This window comes from Colobus angolensis, unplaced genomic scaffold, assembly GCF_000951035.1.
Source record: "Colobus angolensis palliatus isolate OR3802 unplaced genomic scaffold, Cang.pa_1.0 Scaffold86, whole genome shotgun sequence".
NCBI lineage: Eukaryota > Metazoa > Chordata > Mammalia > Primates > Cercopithecidae > Colobus > Colobus angolensis.
In genome coordinates, this window is record NW_012122487.1 from 8,548,330 (window position 1) to 8,565,026 (window position 16,697).

At 42.1% G+C, this 16,697-nt stretch overlaps 1 non-coding gene across 1 annotated transcript; it reads left to right on the forward strand.

Annotated features, from left to right (window-relative positions):
* The first annotated feature begins 7,254 nt into the window (after positions 1-7,254).
* On the forward strand, positions 7,255-7,326 carry TRNAH-GUG. The gene has a single exon. It is a non-coding gene; the product is annotated as a tRNA-His (tRNA).
* Positions 7,327-16,697: the final 9,371 nt, after the last annotated feature.

The following is a 16,697-nucleotide window of genomic DNA, read 5'->3' on the forward strand; positions in this document are numbered from 1 at the left end:
GTCGTAGCTATTTAGCTTGCTAATGAATAGTTTATCCTACATTCAGAAAAGCAGCTTTTTTTTTTTTTTTTTTTTTTTTTTCTCTTTTCGGTTTTCTCTCTCCTTTTTTTTTTGAACCCACTCAAAGAATTGATGATAATTAAGGGAAAGCTGTCAAGGATCCAGGTTTTTTTATCCAAGATATCTTTATAGTTCTAGGGTTACCTAGGGTAAAAATCTGGCTTCATCTTTTAAACCTAATATCTATCTTCCACATCAGGAATGGCTGTCATGATGATGATAATAGTAAGAAAAATTGCAGTTGTATGTTCTACACAACACCTTTCAAACTGTTCTGAATATTTCGCATTTTTGTCTTAAGACCTTTGTGTAGTAGAAAAAGAGCAGGTTTACTATTCTTTTTAAAGTCGAGGCAAAGGAGGATAAATGAATGTTCCCAGGTTATAAACTTCATCATGAACAAAGCAGAATGAAACATGAACAGGTAATGTAGTGTTAATTCTGTGTTCACTTCATTGCGTTATCCAGTTCCCTGGTTTCTCTCTCATTCTCAAGTGACTGAGGCATTGTTATTAGGGGATGCAAATAGTATTTTCACATATTTTGGAATCGCCAGATTATCAAGGGCTGATCAGTTGGACAGCAGTCTCTTCCTGATCAGTGATGTGCTTGTTTATTTCATAGCTCCGCTTTAATCAGGAGAGATTGCGGCCCTAGTGATTTTTGACATTCATAAAGAAGGTCAAAATTGGACATAGACCCTGTGTAATTCAACCAGTATATTTGTGAAATGTACTTCAGAAGAGGCAAAATTAAAATCATCAATAACAAAACACCTAACCGTAAGAAAAACAGGCCAATTAAAGAGCCCTTCAATGGATATCAGCTTCCTCTGCAACTCTAAAATAAGACCGTGCTTCAGGGATTCTGGATCACACCCAGGCCAATTCCGTATTTCAATCTAGTCAGTGTGTGCTCTGTCCTAGGTGCTAAGGTGAAGCGTGTAGGAGACAGAAAGATGAGGAAGACACAGCTGGCCCCTTGCAGAGCTCTGTGGCGGTCGACTGCCCCAGCCCCACCCCAGCTCACACCAGGTGCCTCATGCATGTGAGGGCTCAGCCATTTTCAGAGCAAGCTCATTGTCACCATGAAAAGAACAAATATAGACAAAAAGTAGGTCCACCAGGTGAGCCAAATGCCTCTATCATTCTACAGAGAAGGGCTTTGAGGAACAACTTCCAGCTGCCATGTGGCTCAACCATCCCTTCTCCCTCCAATTTCCACCCAAAGTTCCTCTCCTGCCCTGCCCACTTAGCTCCGGACGAAATTGACTGAGATACTGGTTCATATAGGGCAGAAAGGGCAATGTGTCAGCCCAAAACTGGGGCAAACTGCTTTGGCTTCTGTTTTCAACCCTTACACCATGTCTTTGCCTCTACTTGTTTTCCCCATATGCCCCTGTCCTGTCCCTATCTCTGGAATTGGAACCACCTGTCCAGACCCTGAGGCACTCTGGTCCATCTGGTGTCCACCTCACCCCTTGGCCCTGACCACTTCTTATAAACAGAGCCCAGTCCCTAAATCTCAGGCCACTGCTGGGGCTCAGCATGTGCCAGCTCTCCTGGCACCCTCTCTTTCTGGCCTGAGGCTCAGGGAAGCTCACTCCCACATCTGGGGTGGCCAAAGTATAGCTAATATTTATTCAGCACTTACTAAGTACCAGGCACTCTTTTAAGTACATTGTATGTTTATTCAATCTTCACAATAGCCCTATAAAGTAGGTATTATTATTATCATCCCCTTTTTAGGAAGGAAATTTAAACACAGAAAGGTTAAATCATTTGTCCAAGGCTATCGGCCCCAGACCTTCAAGTAGCCTGTGCCTCATTCTGTCACACAAGCTGGAGTGCAGTGGTATGGGCTCTGTTCACTATAGCCTTGACCTCCTGGCCTCAAGGGATCCTCCCACCTCAGCCTCCCAAGTAGCTAGGACTACAGGCCTGTGCTACCATGCCCAGCTATCTTTTTATTTTTTGTAGAGAGGGAATTTCACTTTGTTGCCCAAGCTGTTCTCAAACTCCTGGCCTCAAATGATCCTCTTGTCTTGGCCTCCCAAAGTGCTGGGATCTTAGGCATGAGCCACAATGCCCAGCCTGAAACTTCTCAACAAAAAGTAGCTCCACAGGGATTGGTTAGAACCCTCTTGGTCATAAATCCAGAATGCTAACTGGGCTCCTTCCTGCCAACACTTTTCTGTCTTAAAACCTCAGAATCTTAATGTGATGGGAAGAGAAAATATGGTCATTGAGAGCGTTCCCAGGCTCTCCACTACTCAGCGATCCCTCTCTCCACCCCATGTCCCTCTTTCTCGGGCGTCCTGTTGCCACCCCTCTTTCTACACGCAGAGCCCTCATTCTCTGCCGCCCTAGGCCTTCAGCTGTTCTCCTGGCTCTTTGTTATTACACATTATCATTAATGGATCAGCCCCCCCCCACAAGGTTTCCAAATAGAGGCCTGGCCCGCCAGATCGTAAAGGTTAGGCCCATGTATTCCAGGAGGCTGTGTCTGATGAGGAATTCTATTAGAAAGCTTTGCATCTGGAGTTTTCTAATGGTGCCTTCAGGCAAAAAAAATTAAAATTAAACCACCAACCAACAACCCCTCTCCACCCCCACCACCCCCTTTCCAGCTTTCCCCACAGCAAGATTTCTGACTTGGTTAAACAGAATTCATTAATAAGCAAGGGGGAAAATCACTCCAGGCAGTTTACTCTCAAAAATGTAAACTGTTAAAACATTTTGTGGTTACAAGAATTCTGAAAATAATGCGTTGTTCTCTGGTGTTTCACGCTCTCTCAGGATCAACGATTTTCTGATACACACAGGAAGCGTTGAGATGGGCACACCTAAGACCATTTAGCACCCAGCATTTCTTTATGATGGTGATGTATTTGGAAGCTTGAAATCTGGAGCTGCGACTGACTTGGGCTTCCTCTGCTTTCAGCTCTCTTATTTTCCCCCTAAAAATATGATTTATTTCCATAAGTGTGTGTAGTATATGAGCAATCCTTGGTACCCTTACAAGCACAAGATTTGTCCAGCCTTTCTCTCCTTCCCTCCCTGCTTCTCAGTCCCCACTCATCTACTCCCCACCAACCTCTCTCCATCTCACACACACACACACACACACACACACACGGGCGCACATGCACGTGCACGCACACACACACACACAAACACGAGGATGGGGGTGGTGTTCTAGAAAGTACCTAAGAAACAAGAGACAGGACTCTGGGAGGAGGGAACCGTGGAGCCTTCATTGCAGGGGGGTTCCCAACCTGTCTTTGTCTGAAAACTGGGCACTGTGCCAGCCTCAGCCCCACGGATTGCCACTCTTGGCCTCCAGCCCAGTGATGGATCTGACTGTCATTTCCCTACGCCCAGCGAGGCAGGAGGCACACTGAGAAGAGGGACCAGCAGGAGAACACAGAGAGTGGCCTGGGAAAAGGGGTAGGAGTGGCGACGCTGGAGATAGGACTCAGCTGGGGAGGTGGGGGACCCCCTCTGGTTCCGGGCGGTCCTGTCAGCTCCAGGCTCCTCTGCTAGAATCCATTATAAACAACCAGGGAGAGGAACAACTCCATCAGAAGAGCAGCACCAGGAAGCCAGAGGAGAGGCAGGAAAGCCAGGCTCTCTCACATGGAACAATGAGCCCCTGGTAAACATTCATCTTAGTTTTAAAACTCTGAAAGGGGAAGTCAACAATCTTCTTTGGGAATGAATTCCATAGTTTAATGCCCCACACAAGCAAGAACTTCTCACTTACACCCAACTTAAATCACTCATACAGCAGACTGATCCCTATCTATTTAAAATGTGTTGCCATAGGCAGGGAAATAAGGCTGACAACATTTGGAAGCTGACAAAGGGACAGCTTCCATGAACTTAAGAAAACACATAAAAGATAACTATAATAGCTATAAGATTCTCCTGTTTTGAATAGGTGTTTTTTCCTCCACACTTTTTACATTTGGCTATTGTTTGTAAATGTGTTTCCCTATATTAAATGTATGGCATGTCAGAGGTGTAAAGAATCTGAAAGCTCATCTAGACCAATTTCTCTTACCTTTCTGATGAGGAAATAGAGACACAGAGAAGTCAAGTGAGTAGTCTACGGTCACACAGGGAGAAGGGTTGGAGAAAGAACTGGAATCCACACAAAGCAGGCCACTTTCTTCTCTGTCTCTTTCTCTCTCTTTCTCTCTCCTCCCTCTCTCTCATAATGCCTTCCCTGCCTTTCTCCACTTCAGCCTCATTTGAAAACTTTAAGGAAATATGTATGTCCTTCCGGGGTGCCAACTCATATATTATCTCTATTCATCTATATCTCAGTCACTAGACTATAAATTGTGTGAAATCATGATCCATTTCTGTTTTCTTCTCCACCGAATCCTTAAGATTCAGAAAACATAACTGAACTATAGTAGATCCCAAGTCTTTGTGAATCATGAATAAATTAGTGGGAGAGTGATAATAATGTCACTATTGAGATAGCACAATCAGAGAAAAAAAAAATCAGGTGGTAGGTGGCAAAGAAGTTGCAAATGCCATCAGAAACCGTGTTTTGGTTCCATGGATTTTTCCCTTTGTAGTGAGTCGCAGGTATTTGGTGCTGTGGAAGAAATCTGAATGCATATCCTAAGAAGACAGTGAATGTGCAGGAGAAATTTGGTAACTGTTCAAAAGTCCATCTCACTTTAACAGGCAAGAACCTTTCAGAGTCTATCCACACAATGACTGACATCAAGTAAGGGAGAAGCCCATACAGATACCAAATGAAAGCCTTACCTGGTGAACACTTCTCCGTGTCAGGGTTTTGCTCCCCAGTCATGTGTGTTTTGAGGTACACAGCCTCAAAGACTTCTCCCAGCTGAGATTCACCAGTAGTGGCATGGCTGGAAGTCCTGAGTGATGTTCACCTAAGATTTCCAGCTCCCTGCTTTCTGGGCATATGGCAGGGATGCGCTGCCTGCGACTTTTATAGCAAGCTGAGGCCATGGAACCAGATCTAGCCAGTGAGTTGTACGAACAGCTTTCCGTTGCAGGTTCCGGAATCTGCAGAGCTCTTTCCATTTGCCAAAGCAATGAGCAGTGTTCATGACAGTGGTTGTTACCTTAACCTGGTTCCCTGAGTGAGGAGACAGAAAGCAGGGCCATGCAATGAATGTGGATCAGTGCAAGGGAGGGAAAGCCTTCCTTATTCCAAGTCACTAAGATTTGCGCATTGTCACATAGTATGACCTAGGCGGACAGATCCAATGTGTGAAGTAATTTAAGGAGTTTAATGGGTGTGGCATTTAACAGTATTAAAATCTGTGAAGAGAAAGTTATTCCTTTTTCAGATCTTTTGTGGTCATTTGGAAGAGTCCAGAAGAAGCCTGGTTCTGAGGCTGGTGAGGCTTTAACAGATCTCCTGCCCACCTTCCTTTTAAACACAGAGCAGAACTTGAGCTTGGAGTTTAGAGTGTCTGCTAGGATTTAATTCTGTTGGTTTGTTTTCACATTTTAGAGTGACCTCTATTTATGGAATGTGATACTATATTTTTTAAATATATGGAATGTTATAAACTTTCCTTTGAGAATTTATTTATTTAAATTATAGTCATGTAACTAACATTTCTACCGTGCTTACTATGTGACAGACCTATTTTAGGTCATTGACATGTACTTATCTGTTGAACCCTCATAACAATCCTATGAAGTAGTTGCTATTTTTATCTCCACTTAATAGATGAGAAAACAGAAGCACAGAGGTTAATAAGCAGTCCAAGTTCCCCCAGTTAGTAAGTGATAGAGCCCGAATTCAAATCCAGATAGTCTGGTTCCACAATTTGTATGCTATGAGTTAATCTTTTAAAAATATTATTCTCCTGTGGTTTGGTTGGTACAGGCCCACAGCAAAAATTATGAAGGTCGTACACGAATGATTATACTTTGGGAAACATGTCCTCTTTTATCGACCAGGAGATTTGGTTTGCCCACTTGCCACAGGGTTACCTTTCACCAGACTCACCCACATGTATTCCTGTTCAGGCCAGAGGATGCCTTGCCTGGTTCCTGCAGAGGGCATGCATGGCTCCGGAGCAGGAACTCCAAGCAAGAATCTTCGATGTGGCCATAGAAGGAAGATGTATTTGTGAAAGATTGAAGAAAAATAAGAGGGACTATAGATGATCAGATGGGAGTGAGTGAGTGAACATTCATGTCTGAAACTTTTCTCTTCTGAGATATCCTCCTTCTAGAAGCCTTGGAGCTGTGGGAACCCAGTCAATACATGCATGAGGTTCTTGCCACCCACATACAGTGCCAGCTAGCTCCAGCTGTTCCCAGGTCCTCTCTGTATGGAGGAATTAAAGGAGGCACCCTGATAACAGTCCATTGATTAGAAATAGGTATTTCTGTGCATTTTGTTTTAAGATTTTCAGCCCCGGAATATCTTGTGTAGACCACTTACTACTTCAAGTTTTACAACAAAGAAAGCTAAAATAAATTTCGTCTTGAAACTTATCTAGCATAGAACACTCCAGTTTCTTTGTGTGGTGGCTTGCTAATGTTATTGGGAAGCTTTTCTTGCTGAGATTATTGTGGCTTTAAGGCCTATATTCTGGTGGGGAGAAAACTAGCTTCAGGGATCAATGAGTTTGAAAGGGAGCCTTTGCTCAGTCAGGATGTACTGACTTTGGCTTCCCCTAGTAGGAAAAGCAAGTCTTTCTGAGTCTCTGCAGTCCTCAGGCCATTTTGTTCTTGCTATATTTTTTATTGTTGTGCTGCCTAAGCAAATGGAAATAAGGCTAGTGGTGAAAAAATGCACAAAAGAGGCTCATACGTTATTCAATGCAACATTATTTGGTGGTAGTTGGGGTGGGAAATCCATATCCATTATTGATTAAACATAGGAAGTGTGAGTCAACAGAGTGGTATCTCTTAGTCTTGTTACCTTCATCACCATTTCCTGGACAGCAAACCCAGTGAATCCTCTCCTATTCAATTTTCCCTGCCAAGAAGACAACGTTAGTTTTATTTTCAAGGAATTTGTTATTGTTCCTCTAAATAATTAGAAATCACGGGAACACAGCTTCTCCTTCCCAGTATTAAGAAAGTGTACATATTTAGACAATAGATGGCAGTGTTTCCACAAATTTTAATATTGCAATAGCTCTTAGAGAAAGCTTAGTGCTCAGCTCTTCGGTAGCTTGCCGTGATCGTATAGTGGTTAGTACTCTGCGTTGTGGCCGCAGCAACCTCGGTTCGAATCCGAGTCACGGCAGGAGGGGAGAAGGTTTTTGGAAAAGAATAAGACTGATCCCAAGCTGTATTGCATCTAAACAACATTTGCAACCAGACATGCAATCATGAAAATCAATAAAACAGAAATCATTATGAATATTTTCAACTTTAGGGAGATGGCATATGCAGAGTGACTAATCCTGTTGCAAGTGTGTTGCGTGTGGGGTTTTTTATTTGCATCGACGGGTAATGTGATAAAACTGGAGTGTAGTGGGCATGTAATTATTATTAATTACAACTACTTAAGCTCTGCTTTGAGCAGACTCGTCAAGTCTGCTTGCTTTTGAGCCTTGCCAGGGCTATACAGTAATAACAACCCTGAATTATTTGGAAAGATGTCAGCAGTAGATGTGGAAATCCTGTTTAACCAGGCATGAATTGTTGTTAGGAGGGTTTTTTCAGGATGACAGAGAGAAAATGAACTGTCCCTTATCAGTAATTGCAGGAAACATTTTGTTTCTATGATATGAACTGGCTGTAATTTAACTTTCCTGCATCATTGGATAATGTAAGAAGCCAGTTGTTGCTCAAAACGAAAATCTCTGAAGTGGGCATTTGGGTCTGATAAAGGGCATATTATAAGTAGACAATGGGGCTCAAACAATAAATAATGTCCATATATGGCGAAAAAAATTTAATGACATTTTCCAAAAGACTGGGGTTTGTATTGTAAGTGGTTAAATGTTGAATTAATGTGAGAAACACAGCTTTAATGGGCCTTTCTCCAGGACTTAAAAACATGGACAATACAGCCGGAAAATGTCAACTGTAAGTGTGTTATAATAAGGTTTTACTGCTCTAAAATTATACCCCACTATGTTTTAAATAAGGGGTCACTAGAAGGTGTTTTTCAATGCCCCAACCCCTGTCTCACAGACAGCCTAGCAAAAATTCATATTTGTTATTTATGTAATACTAAAAATATTTTCAAATAAAAATATGTGCAGAGACTAGAAACAGAATCTATCAAGTTCTTTCAGAGCCAGCAAATTCTTAGAAGTAATATTCTAGAAAAACTGCAATAAATATCTCTTCTCCCTTTCCAAAAAAAGATCAGTCTCTGATTATGGACCCAAAAATATTGGCCTCATAGTATTATGATGTAAGTAAAATGTGCTTATTTCCTCTTTCAATACTCACTTTCAAGACCATTTTCTTCTCTGAGGTCTCCTCTTCCTAAATATGGCAAATTCCCCAGTCCTCACCCCTTACCCCTTATCCCCCACAAATTCTGCTTTCCCTTCTCCAAAGAGTTTAACCTAGGCTTTGCCTCAAGTCTGCAAGTCCTCAGCTGCCTGGTACTAATACTGTTTCAAGAAGACAGCTGAATTGCAATTTTCTTACATTAAAACAGAATAAGCCCATCTATGGTTATTTGTATTTTATTAAGAGGCTGAAAGCACAATGAATTTCTCATTTGAAGAAGGAGATTGTGTTGGTCTGAATTCAATGGTTACAAGCTAAAGAAACAACATGTACTGATTTAGAGAGAACGGTGTACCCAGGAATGGGTAGAGCAGGGGCTTAAGAAACAATTGGAACTAGGGAATAACAGATGACCAGAACCAACTCTCTCCATCTCACCCCATATTTCTTTCTGAATATTGCTTTTATTCTCTGAAACTGACTTCTACATGGCAAGAAACATGGCAGCCGGCAGCAACTCCTACCTTTGTATCTGAAGCATTGCCTCCAGCAGGAGATTCCCTTACTGGTCAAAAAACACTAGGGAAGGATCTTAATGGCTTACCTTTGGTCAGGTGTCCCTCACTGGACCAATCAGCTGTGTACATGGGGATAGATATATGTAGCATACAAGAGAACTCCTACCCTCCCTTGTCTTGAGGCCAGTCTCAGAGTGGAGAGCATTGCTAGCCCTAGAGACATCTCAATTGTCTCCCTCAGAAGCTTTTCCCACTGTACTACTCAAGCACACCATTTGGTGGCTGTCTACTTCCACCAACCCAAGAGTTCAGTTGCCAAACTACTAACATGTTTACTGCCTTGTGAGAAAGAAAAGCAGTGGGAAAGAGGAGGTCAGAATATGACAATTAGTCTGGACTCAACTTTTTGAGCATAGGGACACAGGGCAACTGCCTGGACCAGGGGAGTACTTCCTGTTTTCTCTCCTCTGTCTCACCAAGAGAGGCCTTTTCCCCTGGATGACAGTGCTCCCAACTCAGCTAGTAAAGAGCACAAAATCTTCCTGACTCTACCAAATAAATCAACTTGAATTTGGGCAAGTTATCTAAGCTGTCGCAGTTTAAAAAAAAAAAAAAGGCGGGGGGAGAGAAGGGAGATAGTACCTTGAGAATTAAAAGAATAATATACAAACAAACAAAAGCCACTTAATACAGGAGCACATAGTAGAAAGGCAACACTGGTGCCTAGCAGGCATGCAACAAGTCATATTTATTCTTACTATTTTAAGGCTGCCTCACCCACCATCCAGCCTCCATGGACAGACTCTGGAGAGTGAGTTTTCCATTAGGAAAAGGACTCTTTACCATTGATTTCAGAAGTTTAAAAAAAAAAATGTAATCAAGTAGATGACAACCCAGGGGTAGAAGAAGAGTCAGGATCTACTGAGTGACCAGATCCATGTCCAAGTTTCTGTCCTGGTTCACTCTTCATTAGGTTATTGTGACCGAGTGTCATAATAACCAATGGTTGTTTTCATCAACAAAGAGTTTACTGACATTGGATTTCCTCCTTGCTGTTGTTAAAATGTGTTTTTACTCTAAAACCAATACAACATTGAGTTAGTTTTCAGAAATGTTAAAGCCCAAGTTATGAGAGAAAAGTCTAATTTTGAATTACATTGAGAAATTATCTGCTTTTAAATTTTGTAGAATCATTTGATAAATATCTCAAAGGCCCCATTATTTCCATGCCCAGATTGTCTACATTTTATACCAAACCCAACACCTGCTCATGAAAAATCAGGGAGACTATGATATAATCTTACAAAAACTGTCTCTCCAAAATGTCAATTATAAAGCATTTCAGGGCTGGACATGGTGGTTCACACTTGTAATCCCAGCACTTTGGGAGGCCAAGGTGGGTGGATCACTTGAGGTCATGAGTTCAAGACCAGCCTGGTCAAAATGACAAAACCCCCTCTCTACAAAAAAATACAAAAATTAACTAGGCAAGATGGCGGTTGCCTGTCATCCCAGCTACTTGGGAGGCTGAGGCATGAGACTCACTTGAACCTGGGAGGCAGAGGTTGCAGTAAGCTGAGATCGTGCTACTGTACTCCAGCCTGGGTGACAGGATAAGGTTGTGTCTCAAATAAATAAGTAAATAAATAAATAAAAGCATTTCAGGGAAAAGGCAAGTCATTCTCAAACTAGATTCCTTCACAAGTTTTTAACATTAATGAGGAAACTTTCGAAAAAGGACAGAATCCTGATTTTGATCACATGACTTGGACAACTGTAGTTTTCACCAGTTACATTGTCATACCCTGGATCTGTTTATTCAAATTATAACATCATTTGCGCATTGAAAAGTCAGGAAAGCTTTTTTTCTTTTCTTCCTAGGAGTCAACTACCATGGCAAGGGGAAGTCTTAATTTGCTGTGTAATCTGTTATTTTCTGTCCCTCATGTTGGCAGCAGCAGTCAGTTATCTACTAGAGTTTGTTCAAGCAAAAAAAAATTTTACCCATGTAACTGTAATTGAGTACCTGAATTAAAAATTCAGAACTACATATGCTTGCTTTATTACCATAAGCTTATGACTTTACCTAAATGCCTCTTTCTTGCTTGCTCCCTGCAGTATAGTGGGTCAGAGCTATCTTCTTAATCTCCACCATTAACCTATTGATTTGGAGAGGGCTTATAGTACAATATTTTCTATACCTACATTTTAGTGAGCTTTCATAAATAAAAGAAATTAACATTTATTTTTCTGATTAAGTCATAAATTGAATTCAAAGTAAATTAGTCATACAATGAATACTTTCTTATTTAAAAACTAACATCTATTCCAAATTATGAAGAATGTTAAGTGGTTTTTTTCCAATAAAAATATGCCAATGCATAGAGAATGATTTATTACATCAGAATCTGAATGGATGGAATTCACTTTCAGGGAGTACTGCTGGCCAGAGAGGTTGTTGCTTCAGGCCCCATGGTAGCAGTGGTGGGGAGGGGGCGCTCCTAAGGTGCAGGACACTGGAGCAGCAGTGGACCCAGGAGTGTCAGCTGGTGGTGGCTTTGCGAAAAGAAAGTGCTTACCCACCAACAGCTGCTGTAGTTTCACCCACAGGATCTGAGCATTGAGGGATGATGAAGGGACTGTTTCTTCCCTCTGTAGCTCAGCCATAGGAAGCATGAGACATTGACAATTCCGCCGGTGCTCCTAACTGGTCTAAGGTGTTATCACTTATCTAATAACATCACCCTTAAAGGCTGAAGATCTGTGGCAAGGCCTGGAAATGTGGGTCTTCCAGGAAGGAAAATTCTGACAAAAACTAAATCTGAAAGAATGATTTTCTAAAGAGACCTGGATTCAGATCCTGCCTCTGCCACTTTTGACTCCTTGACTTTGGACTTGACCTCTTTGTGCTTTTGTTTCTTACCAAACTGGGGAGATTATGTGGATTAGGTAAGGGGACGTGTATCTGGTGTGAATCCTGATGACCAGTACCCCCCTTCCCTTCCTTTCCTTCCCAGAGCCGTAATCTTTGTTCTATGTTGTTTGTACCGACTTCCCAGCATACCAAAGTCAACCAAAAATAAACATGCCTTGGGTTGAGCCACTGTGACTGGCAGCAGCTGTAAGACGCGCATGTTTTCACCTAAGCTCTGTCGTTTGATTGCGGGTCATGCAGCCACTAGAAGGGTGAACTTGTGTGTTCCGGTCCCTCTGATAATAAGCAAAGAGCCAGGCAGGGAGGTCCCGGTCAAGATGCACCAGGATAAGTGAAATTGCCACTAGATGGCGCTGCTTTTTGTCGTTCATCCAAGACCAGGGGCTTTTTCTTTCTTTTTTTTTTCCTCCACGGATTCCTGGCCCAGGGTGTCAGCATCCAGGACCCTAATCTTACCGGACCTCTCTGTTCTCTGAAAGGAGGTCCTATTTTCAGCATATTATCAAGATCAGAGGAACAAACAGACTCCACCTACAATCTGGGGGAATTACCTCAACAGTGTTGTCTTTATCCAGAGGTGACTTTAAAAGAATATATTGTATTTGAATGTCAGCGTTCAAAGGCTTTGAGGCAGAAAATTCCATTTCAAAAGAAAGTGTGATTAATGAAGCCACATAAATCCTGTAGAGGCTGGAGCAATTTCAGAAATCACACCATACAAATCAAAGAAGCAGGTTTTTCTACATCCTCTCTCACTTTCCGTTGTTCTTATTTCTGCACCATCTCGACCTTTCCTTCCCTCTTTCTCTTTTGCAGTTTCTTGGATGCACGTACCCTTAATCTCCAAAACATAAGAGAACTTGATCAGAAATCCTAGATACAGCTAGCTTCAGGCTCTGGCCTGAGCCATTTCTCCTCGTTCTTCCCCCAGGAGATTCAAAGAGAGTTGAGGCTGTAGCATTCAACTCACACACCTCACTATTTGCTTATAAAATGGATTCAAATTCTGGAACTCCACTTAGCCCAGTCTTAACAAGATGTTTTCATTAAAGAAAAAGCTAGGCCAGGCAAGGTGGCTCATACCTGTAATCCCAGCACTTTGGGAGGCTGAAGTGAGAGGATTACTTGAGCCCAGGAATTTGAGGCCAACTTGGACAACATGGCAAAACCCCATCTCTACAAAAAATATAAAAATTAGCGAGGTACGGTGGCATATGCCTGTAGTCCCAGCTACTCAGGAAGCTGAGGTGGGAGGCTTACCTGAGCCTGGGGAGGTCGAGGCTGCAGTGAGCCATGATCACACCACTGCACTCTGGCCTGAGTGACAGAGTGAGATCCTGCCAAAAAAAAAAAAAAAGGCTGAATTAAAGAATAATGCAGATCTATACCTTTTCTAGAAGAAGTAGCAGGGGAATTTTAGAGACTGCCCCACAAAGAAAATTATCCAAAACTCCCCTTTAGGCATTTCTCTGTCTCCTTTAAATGTCCTACTTATACCAGCTGCTAAGTGTGCCGCTGACTCTTCTCTGGGTTCTCCAACCAGTCACTCTTCTATCAGCCTTCTCCACTCCTGCATCCTGTTCACACTCCCCTGTCCCATCCATAAACATAAGCTCTCTACTCCTTGCGCTAGGAGTCCCCTCAGCCCAGTCTATGTCTGCTTCCAAGAATGAACTCCTTATCCGGAGTAACAATGTATCAAGTTGTGTAGTGTAACATAGTGGAGTGTAGTCCAGTGATTGAGCACATGAACTCTGGTGCCTGATTCCTCTGTTTAAATTTAAGCTCCACCAATTACCTGCTGGATGACTTTAGGAAAGTTACTTGGCCCCTCTGTACCTCAGTTTATCCTCATGTAAAATGTAGATAATGTAGATAATAATAGTATCTGCCTAAAGTGTTGTCATGTGGACGGAATGAGCTAATATAGGCAAAGCACTTAGAAGAGTATCTGGTTCAGAGAAAGTACAATACAAATATTTACTATGAGTATTATTATTATTACTATTATTACCTTTATTGTATGCCACACAGAAAGATGAGTAAAGAGAATGTAAGAATGAACAATATATTATCTTTGCCTCCATAGAGCTGTCAGGCTAATGGAAGAAACTGTTAAGTCATTTGGCACTTGCAATCCATCATGATAAGATTATGAGAAAAAGAAAGCTACAAGTCTGATAAGAGTACACATAGGCATTTAACCCCTAGTTGGGAATCTAGAGAATACTTCTTTTTGGCACTGAGACCTGAAAGGGGCCATGGAGTAGCCCCTTTCCAGAGACAGCTACCAAAACACACATCTCTTCTGGCTTTTGTGGGAAGGACACAAGGAGAAAAGAGGGAGTCTTCTTCACATTTCTCCTGGATCTCAGTATGATTCCAGTGCAGTGAGAGCTGAAGGGAACTCAGCACCATTTTGCAATTTGAGAGCTTTGCATCTCTAGGAGCTGTAAGAGCTTCCCCAGGCAGGGAAGTAGGACTGTTCCTGAGCGATGTGATATGGGAGGGGCACATATCAAAGCTGTCAGAGAAGGAGGATTCAAATGGACTTATTTCTGAATGTCCTCCTGGGTGTTCCTGGAAATACTCTGACATGTCTTCAGCTAGACGAATGGTTGGAGGAAGGACAGAAGTTTGATAGGCTTGATGAGCTGGTTGGGACAGAAAAACATAAAGACTTACAAACATTGGGAAAGTAAGATTTTCCTTTTTCTGCTTTTAAAGAATCATAAGATACCCAGTTTGATCACTTAGCAAACATATATTGCATTTGCACATTGTATGAAGCACCATAAAACATGAAGAGGCAACAATGAAAGCAAAGGTTCTCAAAGAGCTTGCAGTCTGTAGGAGAAAACAGACATGCAAATCAGTTCACTTATAATCCAACAAAATGTGTCATCATAAAGGTATGATAAAAGCCTCATGGGAACACAGAAGAGAGTATAAAAACTACAAAGGCTTGCCACCTGCATCTGGCCTGTAGAGCTCATAATGGTGGAAAGGCATAGAGTGCACGATAAAGACAGGGAAAATCATGGAGTGATTAGTAAGATTATCACACTATAAACAGAGGGTTCTGATTTTTTCTTTAAGCCAAGAATTGCCATAGAAATGTAAGAATCTTCTTGAGTGACAGTTTAGGAGGATTTGGGAAAAGTCAACAGCGAGACCACTCCTTCATTCTGCCAGCTACCTCCGTCTCCAGTGCATTTCCAAAACAGGCGGAGTACAAAGAAAGTAATTGAATAGAGATAGAGGAGGTAAGGAAAAGAAGAAAGGACATAGGCCTATGAAGAAAGGTAGCTGTCATCAAACTCACCAAGGAAGACTCATTTTTCTTCCTTTAGTCAAAAAGAATCTGTAGATGAGCTTCTCCCTAGAGCATCTACTGAGATGCAGAGCCTAAGCATATTTTATTCATTCATTCATTTCAACTATCATTTATTGAATGCATATTATATTAAGGTGCTACTCTGTGTGTTGGGAGAAAGAAGAATGAAACTAGGCCTCTGTAGTGAAGTAGCCCATGGTCCAATCAACCAATAATCACAGTACCACACAATAGTGTGTAGTACCACACTTTAGGGTTTACTGTGGCAATCCTGCCATTTGAGGGAAAACAAATGCCTGGAGATTAAGTGGTCCCATCTAAACTTCACTGAGTACAAAAAAAAAAAAAAAAAAAAAAAAAAAAAAAAAAATACGTAGCAATGCTGAAATTTCAATCACATTAAAATTCATATATGCAGAGAAAATATAGTTTCTTATATATGTTTCCTTATATATGCCTCAATCATTTCTGCCGCTTTTCCCCAGATCTCTACAACAGGGCATCCAGTGCACAGCTGGGCAAGCAGCGGGGCTCACATGATCTTGTAGAGGATGGAGTGAGGGGTCAGAGACCACACAGTGCCCCTGTTTTGCCCTCAATTCCTGCTGGTACAAATACTAGAGGCAGGGCTGGCAGACCTTGTATGCCAGCTTCTCTCATCTTGATCAGGGTCTAGTGGCCCTTCCTGGCTGAGTCAGCTCCTCATCCTAGTTCTCTGTGACACTAAGAATCACTGTAGAGCAGTACCACTAGACCTGTGTGGCCCCAGGCAAGGCTGGCTGACAATTCATCTGCCCTTGAATGCTGTGGAATGCGTGGGTGTCAGCCACACCATAGAGAAACCTAGAGCTGAGCAGTCAAATGAAATTCCAAACACTTACTTTCCCTGTCCATGCCAGCGGCTAAACCCAAGGCCTCCTGTAGGAACTGGGCACTGGAGTACTTCTGTATTTACTCACTACTCCTTCCTCCTCTTGAAACCAAAGGCCCAGGAGGGGAAATTGGAACAGAGCTGATCAATTCACTTTCCACCCTTTCTTGCCATAGTTATCCTCCTAATGTTGCCAGCACTAGAAGAAATGGGCTTTCCTTTCCACTTCCTCTTCCTGCCTAGATGTCCCTCATGTAAAATTCTGTCCAGTCCACCAGACTTATCCCCAGATATGTCAAACAGGAGCTAAAGAAAGTTTTAAAAATCCTTCCCCTCTCCGTAGAGCCTATTTCGCCTGCCTATTGTCTTGCTCAAAATGTCAAGAACCTGTCTTCAGAGCTCTGCCTCTGAGTCAATAAGACCCATGGCTCCAGCCTCTGAGACACGCAGTGAACAATAACTGAGGAAGGAAATTAAACTCATGTCCTTAATATCTGCAAAGAGTGTGTCACTTTTAAGATAATAAAACTGTATTTCTTTGTCT